Genomic DNA, 27,580 nt, shown 5'->3' with positions numbered 1-27,580 from the left:
AAGTGCCGTCCACACGGAAAGAGATACTTGCTCCCGCGTCTCAGTGGGGTTCAGTAACGTCAGCTGATCCCCTGCTGTGTGGATGGCAGTCTCTCCTGTTGTCACCTCATTCAAAATACAGTAGGCCTCTGCCTACACCCTCCTATTTCCTGGGCTTCAACACAGCCAGTTGTAGTTCGGAAGTGCCGTCCACACGGAAAGAGATACTTGCTCCCATGTCTCAGTGGGGTTCAGTAACGTCAGCTGATCCCCTGCTGTGTGGATGGCAGTCTCTCCTGCTGTAACCTCATTCAAAATACAGTAGGCCTCTGCCTACACCCTCCTATTTCCTGGGCTTCAACACAGCCAGTTGTAGTTCGGAAGTGCCGTCCACACGGAAAGAGATACTTGCTCCCGTGTCTCAGTGGGGTTCAGTAATGTCAGCTGATCCCCTGCTGTGTGGATGGCAGTCTCTCCTGCTGTCACCTCATTCAAAATACAGTAGGCCTCTGCCTACACCCTCCTATTTCCTGGGCTTCAACACAGCCAGTTGTAGTTCGGAAGTGCCGTCCACACGGAAAGAGATACTTGCTCCCATGTCTCAGTGGGGTTCAGTAACGTCAGCTGATCCCCTGCTGTGTGGATGGCAGTCTCTCCTGCTGTAACCTCATTCAAAATACAGTAGGCCTCTGCCTACACCCTCCTATTTCCTGGGCTTCAACACAGCCAGTTGTAGTTCGGAAGTGCCGTCCACACGGAAAGAGATACTTGCTCCCGTGTCTCAGTGGGGTTCAGTAATGTCAGCTGATCCCCTGCTGTGTGGATGGCAAAGTCTCCTGCTGCCTACACAGTCGTACCACTACTGATTTTTAACCGTGCTCCAATTAGGCCTGTGGCTCCACTGTCTCTCGTATTTCCCCTGTCCTCCAACCCTGCCAGTTACAGCTCCGAAGTGGCGTCTGCACAATCCACACTTGTTCCTGTGTTACAGGTGTTCAGTCCGGTCAGTTAATCCCCTGATGTGTGTCCGGCAATGTCGCCTGCTCTGTCCACATTCCCATTATGGGAATGTGGACAGAGCAGGCGACATTGCCGGACACACATCAGGGGATTAACTGACCGGACTGAACACCTGTAACACAGGAACAAGTGTGGATTGTGCAGACGCCACTTCGGAGCTGTAACTGGCGGGGTTGGAGGACAGGGGAAATACGAAAATCAGTGAAGCCACAGGCCTAAGTGGAGCTTGGTTCAAATTAGTAGTCTACAACCGATCTTAAAATTTCTTCAATGCAGCCTCAGCCTGCTCCGTGCTTGTCCCTGGGCTTCAACACAGCCAGTTGTTGCTCGGAAGTGCCGTCTTCACAGAGTAAAACACTAGCTCCTGTGTTTGTGGGGTTCAGTAACGTCAGCTGTTCCCCTGCTGTTTTGATGGCAATCTGTCCTGCTGCCTCCCAATTGACAGCACATCAGGCCTCAGCCTGCTAAGTGCTTGTCCTGGGCTCCAACATCGCCAGTTGCTGCTCATAACTGACTTTGGCACGGGTACTCCCTCCTGCCCAGCTTGGTTCCAGCCCTGCCTGCTGTTTCCGGGAAGTGTCAATGTCAGTTTGCCACCCCAAGTTGCCATGTCGTGTTGCGGTTGGGTTAGCCGAGCCTAGGGTGCCAGCAGTTTAGGTGCTTCCTATGTGGACTGCGGGTTCTGGTAAGAAAGGCTTGTTCCATAGTGCCAGTAGGACAAGCACCCCCTGTAGGACTGTGTGATTCGGTAACTGCGGCCAGCTTGCGGCATGCCAACTTTGCTTTTCAGGGGTAACTTCTGATACCCCTCCGGGTTCCAGCACCGTCAGCTGGTTCTCGTCAGAGCCTTTGGCCTAGGTGCCTCCATCTCGGTATCCGAGTTCCGGCAACGTCTGCTGGTCCTTGGTAGTGCTTTGTAGCACAGGTACCTCCTGCTTAGTAACCGGGTTCCAGCACCGTCAGCTGGTCCTCGGTTGTGCCATTGGCTCTTATTCCTTCTGCTGCCCCTCCGGGTGCCAGCACTGTCAGCTGGTCCTCGCTATTTCCATTTGCTCTTGCAGCTTATGCTACCCCTCCGGGTTCCAGCACCGTCAGCTGGTTCTCGTCAGAGCCTTTGGCCTAGGTGCCTCCATCTCGGTATCCGAGTTCCGGCAACGTCTGCTGGTCCTTGGTAGTGCTTTGTAGCACAGGTACCTCCTGCTTAGTAACCGGGTTCCAGCACCGTCAGCTGGTCCTCGGTTGTGCCATTGGCTCTTATTCCTTCTGCTGCCCCTCCGGGTGCCAGCACTGTCAGCTGGTCCTCGCTATTTCCATTTGCTCTTGCAGCTTATGCTACCCCTCCGGGTTCCAGCACCGTCAGCTGGTTCTCGTCAGAGCCTTTGGCCTAGGTGCCTCCATCTCGGTATCCGAGTTCCGGCAATGTCTGCTGGTCCTTGGTAGTGCTTTGTAGCACAGGTACCTCCTGCTTAGTAACTGGGTTCCAGCACCGTCAGCTGGTCCTCGGTTGTGCCATTGGCTCTTATTCCTTCTGCTGCCCCTCCGGGTGCCAGCACTGTCAGCTGGTCCTCGCTATTTCCATTTGCTCTTGCAGCTTATGCTACCCCTCCAGGTTCCAGCACCGTCAGCTGGTTCTCGTCAGAGCCTTTGGCCTAGGTGCCTCCATCTCGGTATCCGAGTTCCGGCAATGTCTGCTGGTCCTTGGTAGTGCTTTGTAGCACAGGTACCTCCTGCTTAGTAACCGGGTTCCAGCACCGTCAGCTGGTCCTCGGTAGTGCCATTGGCTCTTGTTCCTTCTGCTGCCCCTCCGGGTGCCAGTACCGTCAGCTGGTTCAAGAGGACAAAGAACAGGAAGACAACCACCAAGATGCAGAACAACAAGAGAGAGAAGACAAAGAAGCATAAAAAAAACAAAGCAGAAGAACATTAAGCATAAGACTAATACTCTGAGCAAATGATATTATCTTATTTATAAGCAGAAGAAGACTAAGCAGTGTATGGGGGTGAGTCCGTTCCTCCTCGTGGTGCCCCTGGAAAAGGCCTGCTGCTGCAGGCCAAACTGAACGCGGACAAATCCTGTTGTAAATCTTTTGTGACAGGCAGAACGGAAGGTGTAAACTTCTAACTTTTCTAGATAACAACTACAGGAATGCCTGACACAAACAAGAATATGATGAAGAAGAATAGGAAGAAGATGAAGAAGTTGAATATGTAGAATAATAATTGTTGAATAAGAAGAATATGAAGAATGTAAGAAAAGGAAGAAGAAGAAGAAGAATGTAAAAAAAGGAAGTAGAAGAATTTAAAAAAGGAAGAAGAATGTAAAAAAAGGAATAAGAAGAAGAATGTAAAAAAAGGAAGAAGAAGAAGAATGTAAAAAAAGGAAGTAGAAGAATGTAAAAAAAGGAAGAAGAAGAATGTAAAAAAAGGAATAAGAAGAAGAAGAAGAAGGTAAAAAAAGGAAGAAGAATAAGAAAGAAGAAGAAAGAAGAAAGAAGAAGAAGACATACATATCTGGCAAAATATAAATGAGGCTAACATAGTCAATATCTTTGTAACTCCTAACATCTTTAAAAAAAAAGTTTAATTCCTGCTATTCCATTTGATTGGGCTAAACCTCTATGGCTTTAATGTCTCCTCCACCTCCCACAATACATTCTACATTATTCTTAGTTGTTTTTCTTCATGTAGAATTAACCTACAAGGAAAGAAAGGTTTTTTTTTAATTCCGATATTTTGGCCCCATTGACTTGCATTGGTTCCCGGTATCGGAATCGGCGATACCGATACTTTTTTTTAAGATCGGCCGATCCATTCCGATCTGATATTTTCAAGTATCGGCTGGTATCGCTCAACTCTATTGGTGAGATGTTGTTTTCCTGAAATTCTGTGCCCTTTTTACTCCACACATTCCCTTGATCATTGTGACCAAAGACTTGTATTTTAAATTCATCGGTCCACGGGACTTGTTTTCAAAATGCCTCAGGCTTGTTTAGATGTTCTCTTGCATACTTCTGACACTGAATTTTATGGTGATAATGTGGGAGAGATTTTCTTCTAATGACTTTTGCATGTAGGCCATATTTGTGCAGGTGTCTCTAAACAGTAGAACAATGTACTGCAACTCCAGAGTCTGCTAAATCTTCCTGAAGGTCTTTTGCAGTCAAGCAGGGGTTTTGATTTCCCTCTTTATCAATCCTATGAGCAGCTCTCACTGAAATTTTGCTTGGTCTTCCAGACCTTATCTTGACCTCCACAGTTCCTGTTAACTGCCATCTCTTAATGTCATTACAAACTGAGGAAAGGGCAACTTGAAAATGGATTGCTATCTTCTTATAGCCATCTCCTGCTTTGTGAACCTCCACCATTTTAAATTTCAGAGTGATAGGCAGCTGCTTAGAAGAATCCAAGGCAGCTGTTTTTTGGCGAAAGGTTAGAAGAGGCTGGGTTTTTATAAAGCTGAGAAGTTTACATCACCTGGCCTTTCCTAATGATGATAGTGAAAAAGCCATCAATCTAACAGGCTGCTTAAGGTCTGAAACCTTGGTCAAAGTCATCTGAGCACACAAATCTCCAAGGGTGCCCAAACTTTTGCCTTGGTCCATTTTCCTATTTGTAATTTTTAAAATGCAAAAAATTATAATATTTTTTTCACTAAAATACAAAGGAAATGTTTTATGTTTAACTTTAGGCATTTTAGAGATAATTTCATCTTTGACTTGCTAAACTGTTCCCAATAACAGTAATTATGACCAGGGATGCCCAAACTTTTAAATGCCACTGTATAGTACAGTGAACCAATAGCCCCTATATACACTGATGTCCACACAAGTAGTATGATGACCCTACAGCCACATATTTACATTAAAGTTGCCAAATAGACTCTTATATACATTATCATGAGCCCACAGCTCCTTATATGCAGTATGATTGTTCTGTATATAAGGAAATATGGGCCAATGTGTCTCCTCCTACACAATGATAGCCCTGCAGCTCGCTATACACACTACGATGCCCCAAAGCTCCCTACACACAGAATGGTGGTCCAATAGCTCCCATATATACAATATGATAACCCACATCCCCTAAATACCATATGATGCCACCACAGCTTCCTATATACAGTATGATGGCCCCCCACAACTTTCTATATACAGTGTTATGTCCCTACAACTTTGTATATAAAGTATTAGGCTCCAAGCAACTTATTATAAATAATATAATGCCTCAACAGCTCCTTATACACAGTATGCTGTCCCTGCAGCTCCCTATATATAGTATGATGTCCTACAGCCCTCCATATAGAGTATGATGTCCAACAGACCCCTATATACCATGTGATGCCTCCACAATGATGGTCACACAACTCCCTATATAAGGTATTAGGCCCCCACAGCTAGCTATATACAATATAATGGCCCCACAGCACTGTATATACAGTATGATGTCCTTACAGCCTCTTAAATATAGTATGTCACTACAGCCTCCTATATACAGTATGACGTCCCCACAGCTTCTTATATAAACATAATTATGCTCCACATAGACCTTACATACAGTGTAATGCTCCTATATACAGTATGATGTCCCTACTGTTCCCTATATACAGTATAATGTATACTATTAAAAATAAAAATAAAACCATGTCAAAATAGGAATACAGGATAATGTCCACCACAGCTCCCTATACAGTGTAGTATCTTTCATAGCTCCCTATATACAGTATGGTGTCCCCCATAGTGCCTTACACACAGTATGATGCTCCCACAGCTCCCAATATACAGTATAATGTCCCCCACAGCTCCCTATACACAGTAGGAAGTTCCCCACAGCTCCCTATATACAGTAAGATGTCCTCACATCTTCCTATACACAGTATGATGTTCCCTTCAGCTTCTTATATACAGTACTAGAAATAGGCCCGATGCTATCGCATCGGGAGTGCGGTGAAACATACATGTCCCACGCATGTGTGCGAATAACTGTGACGTGAATATCACTTGCGCAGTCGCAGTTTGTGACCTTACGGCCACGAACTGCGCCTGCGCAAGAGACACTGCCGGGGTGCCTTATGCGATTCGGGGACAGCATCCGAAAGTCCCTACTGGCGATTATATTATAAGATAGTCAAATTGGAGTACCCCTTTAATGTCTGATGCTGCAGCATCATTTACTGGGATGGAAAGTAGGAATCCTCTGCAGAGAACCTTGACTGCTCTCCTCATGGTGGTGTACAGGTTTCCATACTAATATCTGCACGTTGGCATCATTACCAGTGTAAGACTCCAGGGCTGTGGGTGCTGTGGGTGAGCTCATCAGCAGCCCAGCCTCCAGCTCATGTCAGTTCTTCTGCTGTAAACATCCCAGCAGCAGAAGCAGCACTCTCCCCCCAGCGTCTCCCATACACTGCAGACTGCCAGGCGCTGCTGTGCAGATCACTACTGGACGAAGACAGGAAGGTCATTGCTGCCCACACTGCAGCAGGCACTGCTGCCACCCTGCCCGACTCCTACCCACACCGCACGCCTAAGAGGAAGGTGTCTGATGGGATCTTAAACTTCCTGTCTGCGTTCCAAGCCTTACTACCACTGATGGCAGCTGGGCTGAAGGACCTGTGATGATGTCAGGACCATGTGACATGTGTGGGCAGAGTCCGACTTCTGGCTGTGCTGCTGTACTGTATTCAGCAAGTGGCACTGCCGCAGTGCATTATGGGATTTGGGGTCAGCTGCCAACTGGTGATTATATAGATAGATGAAGTCCCCACAACTCCCTATATACTCGTTTACCTTTTTTGTGCCTCCTAATCCACCTTATGATGGCTCTCACTAACCATTTTTCTAGCTTCCTGACTCACAGCATATTGTCTCATGTTGACCCATTTTCTTGCTTACTGGCACACAACATTACAATCTGCAATGTGGAATAGCGAAATCAGAATCAGCCGTTGGTCCCTGCATCTCCTCAGCACTGCGTGAGGTCGGTTCTGCTGTAAGTTTGTCAGGATTCTCCACTGCTGGCCAACCCCATTTAATATCCCCAATGTGTCTAGTTGCCAGACTACGTCCATCTGCCCTGGCCTCAGTTTTTACCTGTGTATATTCAGATTGATTGCAGCATACAGCTCAGGTGACAGACAGGAGTCTTCCTCTCCATTTTCAGCAGGGTCTTTTAGGCAGGCTGAAGAAGGGTCAAAAATCCAGGCCAAGGTCAGGGTCAAAAAACCAGGAGAGCAGCAGAGGTACAAAATCTGCAGGCTGTAGAAGAGTCAGAAATCTAGGCTAAGGTCAGAGTCAAAATAGCAATTTAAACACTAGCACACTGGGGAAACCAAGACTATATCAGGCTGCCTGCAGGACAGGCTCCAAAGTATTTGAAAGATATGGCTATCCCTCACAGGCTCACAGTCTGATGACCGAATCTGGACTGCCCACAGAACCAGGCCAGATGGCGATGCACCAACCCCTTCACCTCTGACAGAAGAGCGAAGCCTACGCCCACCAGACACCTGCGCAGGGGCCCCTTCTCTGTTACCACCATCACCCACAGGAGAAACACAGCGATGCCCAATGACAGAGGCATGCGTCAAAGGAGTGGGAACACATGAGGACATAGCCCTCCTATTGCCGGCACCACCAGTCGAAGGAGTCCTGCACCTCCCAGCAGCCGAGGCAGGATCGCCAGCCCCTGAGTCCAACGGCGATGTGATAGTCCGGCGCTTCCCAGTGGTTGAGGCAGGAACACCAGCCCCCGAGTCTGATGGCGACGTGACAGTACCCCCCCTTCTAAGAGGGGCCTCCGCACCATGAAAACACGGTTTGTTGGGATGAAGGAGATGAAACTTCCTGATCAAACCCTTGGCATGAATGTTACTGGCAGGCACCAAAGACCTTTCCTCTGGACCATAGCCCTTCTAGTGCACCAGACACTGCACGAATCCTCTCACTAAGCAGGACTCAAGGATTCTTTGGACTCCGTATTTCAAGGCACTCCCGACCAAAACTGGAGGAGGAGGGGACTGGACAGGATGAATCGAAGAGCGGTACAATTTGAAAAGGGACTTATGGAATACATTAGGCAGTTTAAATGATTGACAGAGTTTCAGACGAAAGGCTACTGGGTTAATCACCTCAATAATTTCATATGGACCAATAAACCTGGGACCCAGATTGGCAGACGGAACTTTAAGCTTAATATTCCTGGTAGAAAACCAGACTTTGTCTCCAACTCCCAGGTGCGGGCCCTTGGAGCATCGTCTATTAGCAGAAGAAGCTTGTCGAGCCTGAGCCCCTTTTAAGTTTACGTTGACTGCTGACCAGATAGTTTTTAACTGATGTATGGATCTTTCTACCCCAGGGAGCTCTGACATCTTAGAAAAGAATGAACCAAAGCGCGGGTGCAGCCCATGATTACAGTAAAAAGGGGTAGTCTTGATGGACTCCTGGTACTGATTATTCATGGCAAACTCTGCTAACGGCAGGTGTTCCACCCAATCGGACTGATGCTCAGAGACATAACAACGGAGATACTGTTCAAGAGCTTGGTTGGTGCGCTCGGTTTGACCATTGGTTTCAGGGTGATAGGCAGAGGAGAAGGACAATTCAATTTTAATCCGTTTACAGAATGCCCTCCAAAATTTCAAAACAAACTGGGTACCCCTGTCGGACACAACATTCACAGGAGCACCATGCAGTCGTACAACATGAGTAATGAACAGTTTGCTCAGGGTCTCAGAATTAGGTAATCCAGACAGAGGAACAAAATGACACTGCTTGCTGAATCTATCCACCACCACCCAGACACACGTCTTCCCTTCTGAGAGCGGTAAGTCAGTAATAAAGTCCATGGAGATGTGAGTCCAAGGACCCTCTGGTGTAGGCAAGGACTGGAGCCACACGGCAGGGCGATTATGGGGAGACTTAGTGCAAGCACAGGTTTCACAAGCCAGTACATAGTCCTTATAGTCCTTCACTATAGTTGGCCACCAAAAATTCCTGGTTACAAGTCTGATGGTGTTATTGATACCTGGATGCCCTGCAAGGACAGAATCATGTGATTCCTTCAGAACTTGAAGGCTGAATGTGGCTGGAACAAATAATTTTCGGGGAGGAGTAGTGTCAGGGGCTTGTTCTGGGGATCTACGGATTTCTTCCAGAAGATCCAAAGACACAGCCGAAATAACAATCCCGTAGCTAATATTGGAGTCGGTACAGAGTCCTCGACCTGTGAGGGGCAAAAACTTTGAAAAAGGGCATCAGCCCTTAGATTCTTAGTACCTGGTCGGAAGGTGATCACAAAATCAAATCTAAAGAAGAACAAGGCCCACCTTGCCTGTCTAGGATTCAGTCTTTTTGCTGACTCGAAGTAGGTCAGGTTCTTGTGGTCAGTAATTATGGTGATCTTATGTTTGGCACCTTTGAGGAAGTGGTGTCAATCCTCGAAGGCCCATTTGATTACCAATAATTCCCGATTACCTATATCATAATTCCTCTCAGTGGAAGAGAATTTTCAGGAAAAGAAGGCACATGGACGATGTTGCGTGAGGGATGCAGTGCCTTGCGATAGCACTGCTCCAACTCCAACTTCAGAGCATCTACCGCTACAATAAAGGGGCGGTCCAGATCAGGCTGAACCAATATCGGGTTAGAGGAGAAACATTCCTTTAATACAGAAAATGCATGAAGTGCTTCAGGCTTCCAGTTAACCACATCCGCCCCTTTCCGAGTCAAATCAGTGAGTGGTTTGGCTATCTCAGAAAAACCTTTAATGAATTTACAATAGTAATTGGTGAAACCTAGAAATCGCTGCATCGCCTTTAGAGACTTGGGTTGTACCCATTCCTTAATGGGTTGGATCTTAGCAGGATCCATGCAAAACCCTTTAGCTGACACAATGTATCCCAGAAACTGTACCGCCTCAGCCATGAAAACACATTTCTCTAGTTTGGTGAATAAAGAATGCTCTCTAAGTCTCTGGAGGACAGAACAGACATGTTGGACGTGCGTCATAAGGTCAGCAGAATAAATCAGGATGTCATCCAAATAAACAACTACATATACCCCACAGATGTCTCTGAAGATATTGTTCACAAAATTCTGAAACACTGCAGGTGCATTACTGAGCCCGAACGGCATTACGAGGTACTCAAAGTGGCCAAGGGGTGTGTTAAATGCGGTCTTCCACTCATCTCCCTTTCTTATACGAACAAGATTATATGCTCCTCGGAGGTCAGGCTTAGTAAACCAACGGGCTCCCAACAGCTGATTAAGAAGATCAGGTATGAGTGGAAGCGGATACTAGTTTTTCACAGTGATTGCGTTTAACTCATGGTAATCAATGCAAGGTCTGAGACCACCATCTTTCTTTTCCACAAAAAGGACCCGGCCCCAACTGGTGAGGTGGATGGTCTAATAAACCCTTTTCATAAACTGTCTGCTATGTAGTCTTTCATGGCCTGACGCTCTGGACCAGACAGATTAAATATTTTCCCCTTTGGGAGATGAGAATCCGATATCAAGTCTATGGGGCAATCTGATTCTGATATAGAAAAGACACCCTCATAATCCCTGAAAGCATAAGGTACAAAGGGAGGTTTGACTTTAGTTCACTGATAGCGATATACATTTGTCCTGACACTCTTGACTCCAGCGCACGATATCACCCAAGTGCCAGTCAATGACTGGATTATGTTTGTGTAACCATGGTATACTCAGAATAACTGCGGATGATAAATTATCGATAACAAAACATGACACACGTTCAGCATGTAATGATCCCACTGACATTGATACTTCCTCAGTGACAAACTCCCCTGGACAATAGATGTGCCATTAATCGCAGTGGTTTTATTGGGGGCACTAAACCTTAGCAGTGGTATGCCAAGATTCCTTGGTACAAGGAAATCTATGAAGTTCCCTTCAGAACCACTATCTACATAATCCTCCAAACACACAGATTTCTTAAGGTAGGACAAAGAAATGGGTAAAAAGACTTTAGCCGCATCAGCGGTCAATACCTGGGCACCTGGGCAGGCATGACCAGAACTACCCAGGTCCTGATGTCCCAGGAGTGAAGACTTCTGACGTCTAGTGTTTTCTCAGATGTTTCCAGACTGTGGCTTGTGCAGCATGTTAGTGCAAGATGATGGAAGTGATCCTCCACAGGGCTGAGCAATGAAGCTGGACACAGTTGCTTTAGCCACAGAATCAACTCAGAGAAAGCGAGGCAGGAGAAAAAAAAGTTCAGGGAAAAGGTAAGGTAAAGCTTTTATATATATGCTGGATATATAAAAACGATTTTGGGCCAGATATAATGTGACGTCTGTCTGGTGCGAATCTGAGCTGCAAGTAAGACAACACCCCAACAAACCCCGATACCCTTTACCCCTATACAGGGATCTGGAATTACAGCGGAACCCAAGGGGAAGCCTGCGCCCACCAGACGCCTGCGCAGGGGCTCCTTCTCTGTCACCACCATCACCCACAGAAGAAACACGGCGATGCCCAATGACAGAGGCATGCATCAAAGGAGCGGGACCACATGAGGACATAGCCCTCCTATCACCGGAACCACCAGTAGAAGGAGTCCTGCGCCTCCCAGCGGCCGAGACAGGAACGCCAGCCCCCGAGTCCGACGGCGACGTGACAGTCCGGTGCCTCCTAGTGTCCGAGGCAGGAACACCAGCCCCTGAGTCCGACGGCGACGTGACAGTCTGGCGCCTCCCAGTGGCCAAGGCAGGAACACCAGCCCCCGAGTCCGACTGCGCCGTGACAGCAAGCTGCTGAATGTTCAGCTGAATTTCTTCTCTGCACACCATAAACAGACATATGGGAAGTGAAACAGGTTAATCAAATTCTCAAGAACTATCTTTGCCACTTTATCTCTGATCTTCAGGATGACTGGATACAACTACTCCCCTGGTCAGAGAACATTAGGCAGCTCCTCCCTCCACATCTTTCCTGATCTTAGCTTCTATTGCAGATAGTGTCTTGTGCTCTGGCATGGTGTCATTTTTCACTGTTTATCCTGTTACCAACCTGGCTTGTCTTCCCTTTCTGTCTAATCTTTCCGCTCCTGACCCGACTATGTATCTTGAACCTGTGCTACCTGCCCCGAGCTCAGAACGCTTGAATACTCTTCTGTCTTCATCCTCCTGTGCTCTGCATTCCTGCCTTGACCCATGGGTCAGCTGCTGCAGGTCCAGAGACTGCCCTAGAATAGCACCTGGTAACTACCTACAGCCTACCCCTATCATCGCCATCAGAGGCTCTAGTGAAAACGAGTTTGTCACTTAATCACACTCCTCCAGTGTAATTGTCACATCACAGTTTTTTCTTTTGAGAATGGAAGATCAGTAATGAACTCCATGGAGGTGTGGGTCCAAAGAGTTTCTGGAATAGGTAATGGAAGAAGGAGTCCCCCTAAGAGGAGTTTTTGCTCAGGCACAAGTTTTGTAAGCATTAACATATTCTCTACAATCATGAACAATTGCTGGCCACCAAAAATTCCTTGATATCAGTCGGATAGCATTACTAATCCCAGGATGACCTGCAAGGATAGAATAAGAAACTCCTGGAGTATTCATAGATGGAACTGGGAAGGAACAAATAATTTTTGGGAAGCAGCTTTTGAGATTTATGTATCTCCTCAAAAAGATTTAGAGAAGCCAAGGATACAACCATACCTTCAAGTAAAATAGGGACTTGTTTTGAGTCCACGATTTGAGAAGAGCAGAAACTTCAAGAAAGAGTGTTGGCAGCAGATTACTCATGATACTCTCCAAAAATGTGACAACAAATCTTCTTTTTTCAGGATCAGTAACAAACAGGAACAATATATGAAATGCTTAACAGATCAGGAATAAATAATTTTTGTGTCTCTATCAGTGCAGCATCTACACCAGGCTGCTTCTCTCATACACAGACACAGGAAAAACAGGAAATACAGTTACATGCTCTCCATGTGTGAGCCTCTGGGAGTTTTTTTTGTTCTAACTTTATAAGTAGCATACAAATCTAGCAACTAAACATTCATAGACAGGAATGGAGTTGTTGCACCAAACATATTCCAACAGAGAGCATCATCTTTCCTATTTTAAGTACCAGGTCAAAATGTCACCACAAATTCTAACCTAGAGAAGAACAAAGCCCTTCTAGCTTGCTGAGGAATCAGTCTTTTTTCTGAATAAAGATATAGGATGTTCTAGGTTAAGCTGGACCAATACAGGTCAGATGAGAAACGCTCCCTTAATTCTGTGAAGGCTTTGATCATCTAAGGCTTTCATTTAACCCAATGTGCCCCATTCCTATCCAAGTCAGTAAGTAGTTTGACAATCTTAGTAAAACATTTAATAAATGTATGATAATAGTTTGCAAACCCATGCAGGGCCTTCAGAGATTTGAGTGGTACTCACTCATTAAGAGTTTGAGCCTTTGAGGAGTCTATTCAGAAATCTTTAACTGTCAAGCTATACCCCAGGAAAGTTGGATGTTGGACCAAGAAAACACATTTTTCAAGATTAGCAACTAAAAATGTTCCCTGAGGTTTTGGAGTACAGTGCATACATGTTGGATGTGTGAGAAGGTTGTAGGATGCAGTGACGGAGAAGATACACAGCAAGGGTTAATGTATTTTACTTTATCAAGTATGCACTATATTCAGGGAGATAAAGAGTTAAACAGGGATAATGCAGGTAGTAGGTAATGAAGGGTATGTGGTTTGGGAAAATGCAGGGGACAATGACAATGATGGTAGCAGTTCTTAAGGTATAACTTATCCAATCTGATGACTTCCAGATTGTAGAGTCCATGAAACAGGCGTTGGTGCTAACAACGGTCAGCGTGGGGTTAATCCAGTAAAGTCCTGAAGACAACGATGAGCTGAGTTCTCCCGGCAGTAGTCCAGCGGGTGCTGTGGAGAGCAAGGCACAGGTCACAGTAATGTCGGAGCCCAACGTGGCCTGACAAAGATACACCGGGGAGTCAGAGCTCAGTTCACAGTCACACACCCGGTCTTTCTTACGCAGCACGAGCTCGGAGCATTTGGCAGCTTGCTTAGCGGGGGCCAACGGGCACACAGTACGTCTCTGTTCACAGTCTCTATGGGTGGCAGCGGGAATGCTGGAGCGCGGGCCTGCGCTGCTACTGTGCTTGAGGGACAGAGCACTCACCTCCCCTGCTGCGTGCTTTAAGTTCCCACCAAGTCTGCCTGTTTCCGCATGAGCTTTTGCTTTTTAGTCTCAGACATGCCCCTTGCTGCCAAGTACAAAGGTTTGTCTGGTTCTTTTAACTATCCCCCGGACAACAGAGGAGACAACCTCGACAGTTCCGGACCCGGCGCAAAACCCAGCCCGGTCCTTCTACTTACGCATGTGTGACTCAATATTAGGTGAGTAAACCAAGATGTCATCCAGATAGACAACCACATATTGACCAGAAATGTTTAAACACAATTGACTCCTTACTTAGCCTAAAAAACATCACCCAATACTTATGACCTTCAGGTGGGTTAAATGATGTCTTTCATCTATCTCCTTCTCTTATACGGCTCAGGTTATACGCACCACAGTGATCAAGTTTGGTGAAACAATGGACTCCCAACAGCTGATGACAAAGATCAGAGGTTTAAATAGGCAGAAAGGGAGAATTCTGGGCCTCCAGTCCACGAACCCCAAAGCAACAGTAAGGTATGCCACTGTAAGCGCTATGCCCCTTCTTTCGATCCCTATCTTTATGAGTAAGCAATGACATCCTCTCACTATCCAGATTCACCACAAAATGATTGCTGCATTTCCATCTTTGGCATTATATATACTGTGATTGACCTCCTGTTCACCTGTGCCATATCATGTGATGTAATAATTGCAAAGCATTATGGTGAAGCCCGTCTGGCTATACCCGAGGTCATATGATCCTTCTCTAGTTGATGCCACTTTATGTAATGTGAAAAAAAGTGGTGGCCATTTTTGGTGATTTGCACAAAGCAAATTTGGTGGGAAAGCATTGTTTGAATGTGGTAGCTTCATTGAGTTCCTAAAAGTTACATATGAAATTGATTTGATCTTAATTGGTTCTATAATCTTTAATGCCATATTTCGGGTAGCATCTTGTGTAGGATGGTTTTCTATCACACTTCCCATCACCATCCAGTGTTTAATAAGACTATATAGTGACAAGAAAATCCTGCTGTAACATTATAGCAGGGATATACAATAAATAATACCATTTGTGGATGTTACAAGCCTAAGGTGCAGTGCCAGGGAGGATGTAAAATCCTTCAGAAATGTAGAGTGATGCACACTGTAGACACTATTTTCCCTCTGTGCCAGTTTTGATAAGGCTCCTTCATTGGGCTCATTTAATTTAGCACAGTGCATAAGCTGAAATATTGAGTTATTGCATTAATCTGTTATCACCACTAGAGGTCAATGTTTTCCAAGTTCTAGAAATATTGTTTTTTGCTTGATAATTCTCCCGCAATTTATGAGATTATTCTGAAGTTTTCCATTAACCATCTTGGAGAAACTGTAAATCATTTTTGTTGCGTTTGATGTAAAATGCATTCCTAGTGTCATAGTCAACAATTTGCAATTACATATGTGAAAAGAATATTCAGGCTCAAAGAAATTTGAAGAAAAGCGTTTGAATTAAATCTTTGTTAGGGTTTTCTGTAAACTAAATGGTAACACATGTCAAAATGTATCTAAATCTATATCACAAATATCATCTATAGTAATGGAATACACATAAATCTCTTCTATGTCAACATGCACAGATCTTCTCCATCAACACATGCCGTTGGAAAAATAAGTATTTGATACATTGCCAATTTTGAAAGCTTTCCGACCTACAAAGAATGGAGAGCTCTGTAATTTTATCGTAGGTAAACTTCACCTGTGAGAGACAGAATCTTAAAATAATCTAGAAAATTACATTTAGTACAACAAATGCCAGATTCATTATAATATAAACACCGGGTGTATATACGCCCTATAAGTGCACATGAGCCACTCCACTGTGAAAAGTTGAAAAACCAGAGAACCACAGGAGTTTAATAGGTTAAAATACAGCCTTTATTAACATGCAAAGAATAAAATAACAGGCACAAGCATAGACAAAGATTTAATGTAAACACCAAAACCGGAAAGAGGTGATACTGTGCACGCCAAGAATACTAGCCACAGAAATGTAACCCCAATGATCAGTCTCCAAAAATAAACTCCCAATTTGAAACAAAATGGTAATGTCTCAAAATGACATAAGGCCACTGTATGACCTGATTGTCCCGCTTAGTAAAGCGATTCACCATGTAAAGGTGAAAGCACGGGGGGGAGAAAAAGTGAAAGGGATAACATGAGGAGCGGCAAAGTACTTACATAAGGGCGCAGGCACCGCAGTCTGGGACACCCCGACGCGCGTTTCGCCAACTCACGTTTGGCTTTCTCGAGGGGAAGTCTCTTTCGGGTTTTGGTGTTTACATTAAATCTTTGTCTATGCTTGTGCCTGTTATTTTATTCCTTGCATGTTAATAAAGGCTGTATTTTATCCTTTAGAAAATTACATTGTATGATTTTTATATAATTACTTTGCATTTTATTGCATGAAATAAGTATTTGATGCAATAGAAAAAAATAGAATCTAATATTTGGTACAGAAACCTTTGTTTGCAGTTACAGAGATCAGACTTTTCCTGCAGTTCTTGACCAAGTTTGCACATACTGCAGCAGGGATTTTGGCCCAATCCGCCAAACATATTGTCTCTCAATCAGTTAGGTTTTGGGGCCTTTGCTGGGCAACATTGAGTTTCAGCTCCCTCAAAAGTTTTTCTTTTGAGTTCAGGTCTGGAGACTGGCTAGGCCACTCCAGAACTTTGAAATGCTTCTTACGGAGTCACTCCTTAGTTGCCCTGGCTGCGTGTTTCAAGTCTTTGTCATGCGGGAACACCCAGACACGATTCATCTTCAATGGTCTTACTGAGGGAAGGAGGCTGTTGGACAAAATCTCAAGATACATGACTTCATCCATCCTCCCTTCAATGCAGTGCAGTGGTCATGTTCCCTTTGCAGAAATGCACCCCCAAATTATGATGTGTCCCCCACCATGCTTCACGAATGGAACGGTGTTTATGGGGTTGTACTCATCCTTCTTCTTCCTCCAAACACAGCAAGTGGAGTTGATTCCAAAAAGTTCTATTTTGGTTTCATCTGACCATATGACCTGCTCCCATGCCTTCTCTGGATCATCCAGATGGTCATTGGCCAACTTCAAACAGGCAGGACTGGACATGTGCTGGCGTGAGCAGGGGGACCTTACGTGCTCTGCAGGATATTTTATGATGGCGTAGTGTGTTACTAGCGGACATTTTTGAGACTGTGGTGCCATCTCTCTTCAGGTCATTGACCAGGTCCTCCCATGTAGTTCAGGTCTGATTCCTGACCTTTTTCAGAATTATCCTTTCCCCACAAGGCGAGATCTTGCATGGAGCCCCAGACCGAGGATGATTGACAGTCATCTTGCGTTTCTTCTTTTACTAATAATTGTGCCAGCAGTTGTTGCCTTCCAACCAAGCTGCTTACCTATTGTCCTGTAGCCCATCCCAGCCTTGTGCAGGTCTACAATTTTCTCCCTGGTGTCCTTAGACAGCTCTTTGGTCTTGGCCATGCTGGAGAAGTTGGAGTGTGATTGATTCAATGTGTGGACAGGTGTCTTTTATACAGGTAACAAGTTTAAACAGGTGCAATTAATACTAGTATTGAGTGCAGAGTAGGAGGGTTTCTTAAAGATAACTATCAGGTCTGTGAGAACCAGAATTCTTACCGGTTGGTAGGTGATCAAATACTTATTTCATGCAATAAAATGTAGTTAAATTATTTAAAAATCATACAATGTGATTTTCTGATTTTTATTTTTAGATTCTGTCTCTCATAGTTGAAGTGTACTTACGAAAAAATTACAGACCTCTCCAATTTTTGTAGGTGGAAAAACTTGCAAAATCAGCAGTGTATCAAATACTTATTTTCCCCACTGTACATTCATTGCCTTGAAAAAGTATTCATACCTTGTGTGTATAAGTGTGTGCTGTAGCAGAGCTGTCTGTTTTTATACATATGTGCATGTTGATGCAGCAATGTGTATGCACAGCATGTGTGTGGTAATGTAGCAGTGTTGTGTGTGTATTTGTGTGCTGATGTAGCAGAGTCGTATGCTTATTTCTTTGTCTATATATGTGTGGGTTTGATAGCAAAGTTATGAGTGTATTAATCTGTTTATATACAGTGCCTTGAAAAAGTATTCATAATGTGAACTTTTCCACATTTTTTCACATTACACCTACAAGCGTAAATGTATTTTATCGGGACTTTATATGATATGGCAACACAAAGTAGCAAGCATTTGTGAAGTGTACAGAAAATTGTACATGGTTTTCTAATTCTTTAAAATACATAAATCTGAAAATGGTGATGCGCCCGGCTGAACTGATACTTTGCAGGACCACCATTCATTGCAATTAATGCTGCAACTCTTTTGGGGTACAGTGGGTATGGAAAGTATTCAGACCCCTTTAAATTTTTCACTCTTTGTTTCATTGCAGCCATTTGGTAAATTCAAAAAAGTTCATTTTTTTCTCATTAATGTACACTCTGCACCCCATCTTGACTGAAAAAAAAAACAGGAATGTAAAAATTTTTGCAAATTTATTAAAAAACCAAAACTGAAATATCACATGGTCACAAGTATTCAGACCCTTTGCTCAGACACTCATATTTAAGTCACATGCTGTTCATTTCCTTGTGATCCTCCTTGAAACTGACAGGACTTGATTCGTAAAGGCACACACCTGTCTATATAAGACCTCCCAGTGCATGTCAGACCAAATGAGAATCATGAGGTCGAAGGAACTGGCCAAAGACCTCAGTGACAGAATTGTGGCAAGGCACACATCTGGCCAAGGTTATAAAAGAATTTCTGCAGTACTCAAGGTTCCTAAGAGCACAGTGGCCTCCATAATCTTTAAATGGAAGAAGTTTGGGACCACCAGAAGTCTTCCTAGACCTGGCCGTCCAGCCAAACTGATCAATTGTGGGGGAAGAGCCTTGGTGAGAGAGACTTAAAGAATGACCCCATGATCACTGTGGCTGAGCTCCACAGATGCAGATGGGGAGAAAGTTCCACAAAGTCAACTATCACTGCAGCCTTCCACCAGTTGGGTCTTTATGGCAGAGTGACCTGACGGAAGACTCTCCTCAGTGCAAGACATATGAAAGCCCACATAGAGTTTGCTAAAAAACTCATGAAGGACTTCCAGACTATGAGAAATAAGATTCTCTGGTCTGATGAGATGAAGATAGAAATTTTTGATGATAATTCTAAGCGATATGTGTGGAGAAAACCAGGCACTGCTCATCACCTGCCCAATACAATCCCAACAGTGGAACATGGTGGTGGCAGCATCATGCTATGGGGGTGTTTTTCAGCTGCAGGGACAGGACGACTGGTTGCAATTGAAGGAAACATGAATGCGGCCAAGTACAGAGATATCGTGGATGAAAATCTCTTCCAGAGTGCTCTGGACCTCAGACTTGACCAAAATTTCACCTTCCAACAAGACAATGACCCTAAGCATACAGCTTACGTAACAAAGGAGTGGCTTCACAACAACTCTGTGACCATTCTTGACTGGCCTAGACAAAGCCCTGACCTAAACTCAATTGAGCATCTCTGGAGAGACCTGAAAATGACTGTCCACCAACATTCACCATCCAACCTGACGGAACTGGAGAGGATCTGCAAGGAAGAATGGCAGAGGATTTCCAAATCCATGTGTGAAAAATTTGTTGAATTATTCCCAAGAAGACTCATGGCTGTACTAGCTCAAAAGGGTGCTTCTACTCAATATTGAGCAAAGGGTCTGAATACTTATGACTAGAGTTGAGCGACTTTTGGTTTTTTAGGGAAGCGTTTCGTTTCGTGAAACCCGACTTTTCCAAAAGTCAGGTCGAGCAAGATCGTCCGATTATAGGGAAAAGTCGGGGTCGTCCCGAAACACGAAACCCAATGTAAGTCAATGGGGAATAAAAGTCGGCAGTGAGAGGAGGACAGGAAACACACCTACAGTGCCCATTTGAATGCCAAAAGCATCAATTCTTCTTACTTAAGCTTGTCAACCTTAATTAACGTCATAATACAAGTTACGCACTGAAAAATGGGGGTTATTTGGCTAGAGTTGTGGGGGGTAGGGCTGGCTCCAGGTTTTCATGTGCCCTGGGCGAAAGAGCGCCCCTTTAACACATAATACCACAACTCATCATGCTCCGATACGGCAGAGAAATAGCGGTATAGTACAATGAAAAATACTTCACTTTTTACATCTCATGACGAGGCCCATCTATTTCTCCATACAGAATCATTGGTCCCATATAATGTTTGAAACAGTATATGATGAGCTCCACATAATGCTACAGTATATGTTGGTCCCCATGGATGAAGCTCCACTGTCTTATGGGCCCAAATAATGCTCCAAACATAATGGGCCCCATTTCTAATGCTCTAGTGTATAATGGGCCCTGTCAATGCTGCTCCAGTGTCTGATGTCCACCTTTGGAATGTTCCAGTGTATGGTGGGCCCCATCTATCATTATCCAGAGTATAGTGCTCCCCAAAAATTGCTGTCCCAACATTGAAAACAATCAAATAAGTCTCCTCGCTAGGGAATCCCTGTACTTGTCTGGACTCCTCGTCGTCCCCATCTTCCATCTCACTGCACAGTATTTCAACTTTGCAAGTGCTGTGATACTGAGCAAGCAGGGGGGGGGGCAATCATTGGCGACGGCACTGGCACAGGGCCCCTGATAGTACGGTGGTGTGTCTGATGGCGGGTGGGCCGAACCAGCACTTTCATCTGCAGCTTCCTCTTTGTCACAGTGTAAGATGGAACTGTATATGGGAAGGGTAACCTGAGTTTCATCAGGGTCAGATTCAGGCCGTGTAGCGTGCGAGGGGAATGTAGTGGTCTGGGTCAATGTACCAGCAGATTCATTGAGCAGTGGCTGGGTATCAGTGCACTTGTGTCGCCCCCAGGAGTACGGTCGCCACAGTGGCATTACCTTCTTCCTAGGGAGTGTGATGTCATGCTTGGGAGCAACGAATGATCTCTCTAGCAGGTTAACTGATTGGGCGGCATTATTCCCACGAGTCATGACCATCCAAACAGCGTTCATGAAGGCAAAGTGTTTGTTTTACGTGGGCAGTATGGTTGCAAAGCTGAACCTTAAAGGAATGTCCAGAAGGGCACCACCAGGAGTGGAGCCTACGGTTAAATTCGACTCCACCTGGGAAACCTCAACCATGCCAGCTACAGAACAGATGCACACATTGCAAGCTTAATTCCGTTAACGAACGAGACTCCGTCATGCCCCACGGTCCGAGTCCGGCTTACTAGAGGGACACGTGAGGCTCTGGCACATGAGATTGGCCAATAACTGGTGTGTCATGCCATTACATGTCCGTGGCTGCATGTGCGCTACACTGAAAAGGCCAGAGTTTGTCGCTTACAGGTGCAGATAACCCGCTGAACAACGTTAGTGATGGGGATCACTGATGACAATTATTACCCGCGAACAATGATTTCCCAGTAAGTGCAGGTCAACCGCAGTTCCGGAATTAGGCCTAACCGTCATTCCTGAAAAAATGAAAAACTAACGTGTGCAAACCACAGGTGCTGTAGCTTGCTTAACAGCTCGCCAGCCGTTCTCACGCCCAGTATGGATTGCACGTGATTGCACAAAGGTTAGAAAGGGTACCGTATCCCCAGATAACATGTATGGATAGCGTACACATTCAAAATATATGTCTATACATCAGGAGGCAGGCTCAGACGGTGTTAGGCCCAGTATGGATTGCACGTGATTGCACAAAGGTTAGAAAGGTACCGTATCCCCGGATAACATGTATGGATAGCGTACACATTCAAAATATATGTCTATACATCAGGAGGCAGGCTCAGACGGTGTTAGGCCCAGTATGGATTGCACGTGATTGCACAAAGGTTAGAAAGGGTACCGTATCCCCGGATAACATGTATGGATAGCGTACACATTCAAAATATATGTCTGTACATCAGGAGGCAGGCTCAGACAGTGTTAGGCCCAGTATGGATTGCACGTGATTGCACAAAGGTTAGAAAGGGTACCGTATCCCCGGATAACATGTATGGATAGCGTACACATTCAAAATATATGTCTATACATCAGGAGGCAGGCTCAGACGGTGTTAGGCCCAGTATGGATTGCACGTGATTGCACAAAGGTTAGAAAGGGTACCGTATCCCCGGATAACATGTATGGATAGCGTACACATTCAAAATATATGTCTGTACATCAGGAGGCAGGCTCAGACGGTGTTAGGCCCAGTATGGATTGCACGTGATTGCACAAAGGTTAGAAAGGGTACCGTATCCCCGGATAACATGTATGGATAGCGTACACATTCAAAATATATGTCTGTACATCAGGAGGCAGGCTCAGACGGTGTTAGGCCCAGTATGGATTGCACGTGATTGCACAAAGGTTAGAAAGGGTACCGTATCCCCGGATAACATGTATGGATAGCGTACACATTCAAAATATATGTCTATACATCAGGAGACAGGCTCAGACGGTGTTAGGCCCAGTATGGATTGCACGTGATTGCACAAAGGTTAGAAAGGGTACCATATCCTCGGATAACATGTATGAATAGCGTACACATTCAAAATATATGTCTGTACATCAGGAGGCAGGCTCAGACGGTGTCAGGCACAGGATGGATTTGACGGCCCAGATTACACAGCGGAGGAGCAGGGAGAGGTAAAGATTGCAAATGCTGGGGCCCTGCCCAAGCAAGGGGGGCCCACTCGTGGGCGTCAGTACTGGCACTGGGCCCCTCATAGTACGGCGGTGTGTCTGACGGCGGGTGTGCACCACCACCATCAGAGACAATTGATTGCACTATGAGGGACCCTGTGCCAGTGCCCGCACCCAAGAGTCAGCCTACCCACCTGTCCAGGGCAACGGAACTCCCACGGTGTCATGCGCTAGGTGGTGACCCCGGCCATGGGGGGGGAGGCAGCACAGTTAGGGAGTTTTAGAAAGTGGCATATGTTGATGTTGGACATTCAGCTGATGCAAAAGGCGAAATAGGTCAAGTCCCAGGAAGAGGTGGACCAAAGCAAGCCATTTTTCTGTCACCCTATGTGTCATCAGGGGAAGGTGGGACAAAATCCTTGGAAACCCATGCATGGTTCATTTTAATGAAGGTTAGATCATCCACATTTTGGGTTGACAGACAGGTCCTTTTTTCTGTCAGGATTGATCCAGCTGCACTGAAGACTCTTTCCGATAGCACACTTGCAGCTGGGCAAGCGAGCTCCTGTAAGGCATATTGTGCCAATTCAGGCCAGGTGTCCAGTTTAGCAGCCCAATAGTCAAAGGGGAATGACCTGTGTGGGAGAACATCGATATGGGAGGAAAAGTAGTTTGTAACCATAGTTGACAACTGCTGTCTCCTGTCACTTTCCATCGATGCAGTATTACCAGTTGTGTGAACGCCACTTCTGCTGTGTGCACCACGAACACCTCTGCCAAGCTGCCCCAGGCCCATACAGCTCGTGTGAGAACCATCACCGCTGCTGTGTGCTGGGAATGCCTCAAGCAACCGATTTACCAGAGTTGCTTGTTTATTAGCCAATATTAGGTCAAGGTTCTCCTGTGGCATGATGTTTTGTAATTTTCCTTTATAGCGTGGATCCAGGATGCTGGCCAACCAGTAGTCGTCATCGTTCATCATTTTGGCAAAGCGGGGGTCCCTTTTTAGGATCTGCAAGGCATAATCTGACATGTGGGCCAATGTTCCCAGTGTCAATGATGCACTGCGAGTGCTGGTTGGAGGAGCACTTTCTGGCAAATCCACATCCCTCCAGTCACGCACAAACCCTGTACCAGACCTTGCCACGCCAACATTTTCACTTGCCCCACGAGATGCATCCTCCTCCCCTAAGTAATCATCCCCATCATCCTCCTCCTCCTCCTCTTCTTCCTCCACCTCGTCCAGGAGAGGTCCCTGAGCAGACAATGGCTGAATGTCATCAAGGATTCCCTCCTCCTCTTTCTCCTCATCAACATTGGCTGCAGACGCCTGCTCCTTAAGGTGCGTCAAAGTTTGCATGAGCAGACGCATAAGTGGGATGCTCATGCTTAGGATGGCGTCGTCTGCGCTTACCAGCCGTGTGCATTCCTCAAAACACTGAAGGACTTTACAGAGGTCTTTCAGCTTCGACCACTGCACACCTGTCAACTCCATGTCTGCTCTCAAAGTGCCTGGCCGTGTATCCTCCCACAAATGCATTATGGCCTGCCTCTGCTCGCACAGCCGCTCCACCATGTGCAGGGTGGAGTTCCACCTTGTTGCAATGTCGATAATGAGGCGGTGGTTGGGAAGGTGGAGCAATCGCTGCAGCTTCTGCATACGAACGGAGTGTACAGGCGACCGGCGGATGTGCGCGCACAGTCTTCGCACCTTCTGGAGCAGTGCTGTTAACTCCGGTAATTTTTGAGGAAGCACTGCACCACCAGGTTCAAGGTGTGAGCCAAGCAAGGTATATGGCTGAGTTTTGAAAGGGCTATGGCTGCCACAAAATTACAGCCGTTATCACTAACTACCTTGCCTGCCTCAAGATGTACACTGCCCAGCCATGACTCAGTTTGTCGCTTCAAGTACTCGGCCAGCACCTCGGCGGTGTGTCTGTTGCCCAAACATGTCATCTGCAACACAGCCTGCTGACGCTTTCCACTAGCTGCTCGATAGGGGGAAACATCGTGTGCAACAGTGGCAGCTGCAGATGGAGTGCTCGTACGACTGCGCTCTGTGGACGAGCTTTCGCTTCTGGAGGAGGAGGAGGGTCGAACGCCTACAGCCAACTGTTTCCTATACCGTGAGCTAGGCAGCACTGTCCCACCTCCGCTGTCCCCTGTGGTCCCTGCATCCACCACATTAACCCAGTGCACAGTGATGGACACGTAACGGCCCTGACCATGCCAACTGTACCATGCATCAGTTGTGAGGTGCACCTTTCCGCTCACTGACTGCTTGAGTGCATGGACAATGCGGTCTTTCACATGATGGTGGAGGGCTGGGATGGCTTTGCGAGAGAAGAAGTGGCGACTGGGTAGGTCATAGCGTGGTACTGCATAGGCCATGAGTTCGCGGAAAGCTGTGCTTTCCACCAACCGAAAGGGCATCATCTCAAACGAGATTAGTTTGGCAATGTGGGCGTTTAAACCCAGTGTACGCGGATGAGAGACTGAGTACTTTCTTGACCTACTCATAGTGTCTGGGAGGGTGAGCTGGACTTGAGAGCTGCATATGGTGGAAGTAGCGGTGGACAGGGCGGACTGAGAGAGGGTTGATGATGGTGATGGAGTTGGTGTTCTTTCTGATGGCCTAGAATCAGTCTTTCGTTGATATAACAGTGGGATTCCCTGACTGCTGTGGCCTTGCAACGACACCTCAACATTTGCTGCTGTGCTAACCGGTGGGCTTACAGTGGGGGAAACAATGTAGCGTTGCTGACTACCTTCGTTGTGATCAGTTGCACATGTGGCACTTGAGGTTTGGTGTTGTGTCCACGCTTGCAAGTGCATGCTGGTTAAATGTCTAAGCATGCAACTGGTATCCAAATTTTTCAGATTTTTCCCTCGGCTAAAGGTCTTTGCGCACTTCTTACAGATAACCTTGGCCTGATCATGAGGATTTTGGTCAAAAAAGTGACACACTGCACTCTTCCTACTTTGGCAGACATTTTGCGGCCTAGCACGCTGTGATCTTGTGACCCTCTGGACAAGCTGTCCAGCAACTCTTTTGATGTTTGGAACCTGTCTTTGGAGTGCTCCGGGCCTGCCAGATAACAGCTGTTGCGATGTCGATGTCTGCTGTGGATGCTCCTCATCTGAGCTATTGGAAGCAGCACCCTCTTCCCCCAATGGATGCCAATCTGGGTCAACAACTGGGTCATCCATCACCTCCTCTTCTATGTCATGTGCACCTTCCTCTGTGTCACCGTGTATGGTGGTATAGTGTGCGGGAAGGGGCACCTGAGTCTCATCAGGGTCAGAATCTGGCTCTGTACACTGCGAGGACAATGTAGTGCTCTGAGTGAATGTACCAGCAGAATCATCCATCAGCGGCTGTGCATCAGTGCACTCCATGTCAGATTCATCTTGGCCTGGGTAATTCACCATTTCACTTGATAATCCAGGCATGGTATGTGAAAACAGCTCCATGGAGTAATCAGTAGTATGGCCTGCGTCATCCTTTAATCTTGGTTGGGGTGAAGGACACAAGGAAAGGTGTGGTTCATGAACATGAGCCTCCAATGACGACTCAGTGCTTTTACTTTTTACAACTGAAGAAGAGGAGGCGATAGAGCTGGAGGCTGAGTCAGCAATGTAAGACAAAACTTTTTCCTGATGCTCTGGCTTTAAAAGCGGTTTGCCAACTCCTAGAAAACTAAGCGTTCGAGGCCTTATGTAGCCAGACGATGACGCAGGCTCAACACCTCCTGCATTCGGTCCTATTTTGCTCTTGCCACTACCATCAGATCCACCACCAACACCATCATTACCAGCTGCCAACCCCCGCCCAATTCCACGGCCTCTTCCACCAGCCTTCCTCATTTTTGGTAGAAATGTAGACAAAATCCAACAAACTATATAGTAATGTAAAACAAGGTACAAGGTGTCTATAGGACAGGGGAGATTTTGAATTTCTGCAGACACTTGTGGACACTGGACACTTTTGGATTGTGTGAGGCCCAATGAATATCTGAGCGCTATGTGACAGGCTCGATGGCACAGCTGTGACCAAAGTGACTAGAGAATAAGGGAGATTTTGAATTTCTGCACACACTTGTGGACACTGGACACTTTTGGATTGTGTGAGGGCCAATGAATATCTGAGCGCTATGTGACAGGCTCGATGGCACAGCTGTGACCAAAGTGACTAAAGGATAAGGGAGATTTTGAATTTCTGCAGACACTTGTGGACACTGGACACTTTTGGATTGTGTGAGGCCCACTGATATCTGAGCGCTATGTGACAGGCTCGATGGCACAGCTGTGACAAAAGTGACGAGAGGATAAGGGAGATTTTGAATTTCTGCAGACACTTGTGGACACTGGACACTTTTGGATTGTGTGAGGCCCACTGATATCTGAGCGCTATGTCACAGGCTCGATGGCACAGCTGTGACAAAAGTGACGAGAGGATAAGGGAGATTTTGAATTTCTGCACACACTTGTGGACACTGGACACTTTTGGATTGTGTGAGGCCCATTGAATATCTGAGCGCTATGTGACAGGCTCGATGCACAGCTGTGACCAAAGTGACTAGAGGATAAGGGAGATTTTGAATTTCTGCACACACTTGTGGACACTGGACACTTTTGTATTGTGTGAGGCCCAATGAATATCTGAGCGCTATGTGACAGGCTCGATGGCACAGCTGTGACAAAAGTGGCGAGAGGATAAGGGAGATTTTGAATTTCTGCAGACAC

Source organism: Dendrobates tinctorius, unplaced genomic scaffold, assembly GCF_039654945.1.
Source record: "Dendrobates tinctorius isolate UK_male_01 unplaced genomic scaffold, ASM3965494v1 ptg000079l, whole genome shotgun sequence".
NCBI lineage: Eukaryota > Metazoa > Chordata > Amphibia > Anura > Dendrobatidae > Dendrobates > Dendrobates tinctorius.
Note: the sequence above shows the minus strand (reverse complement) of the source record.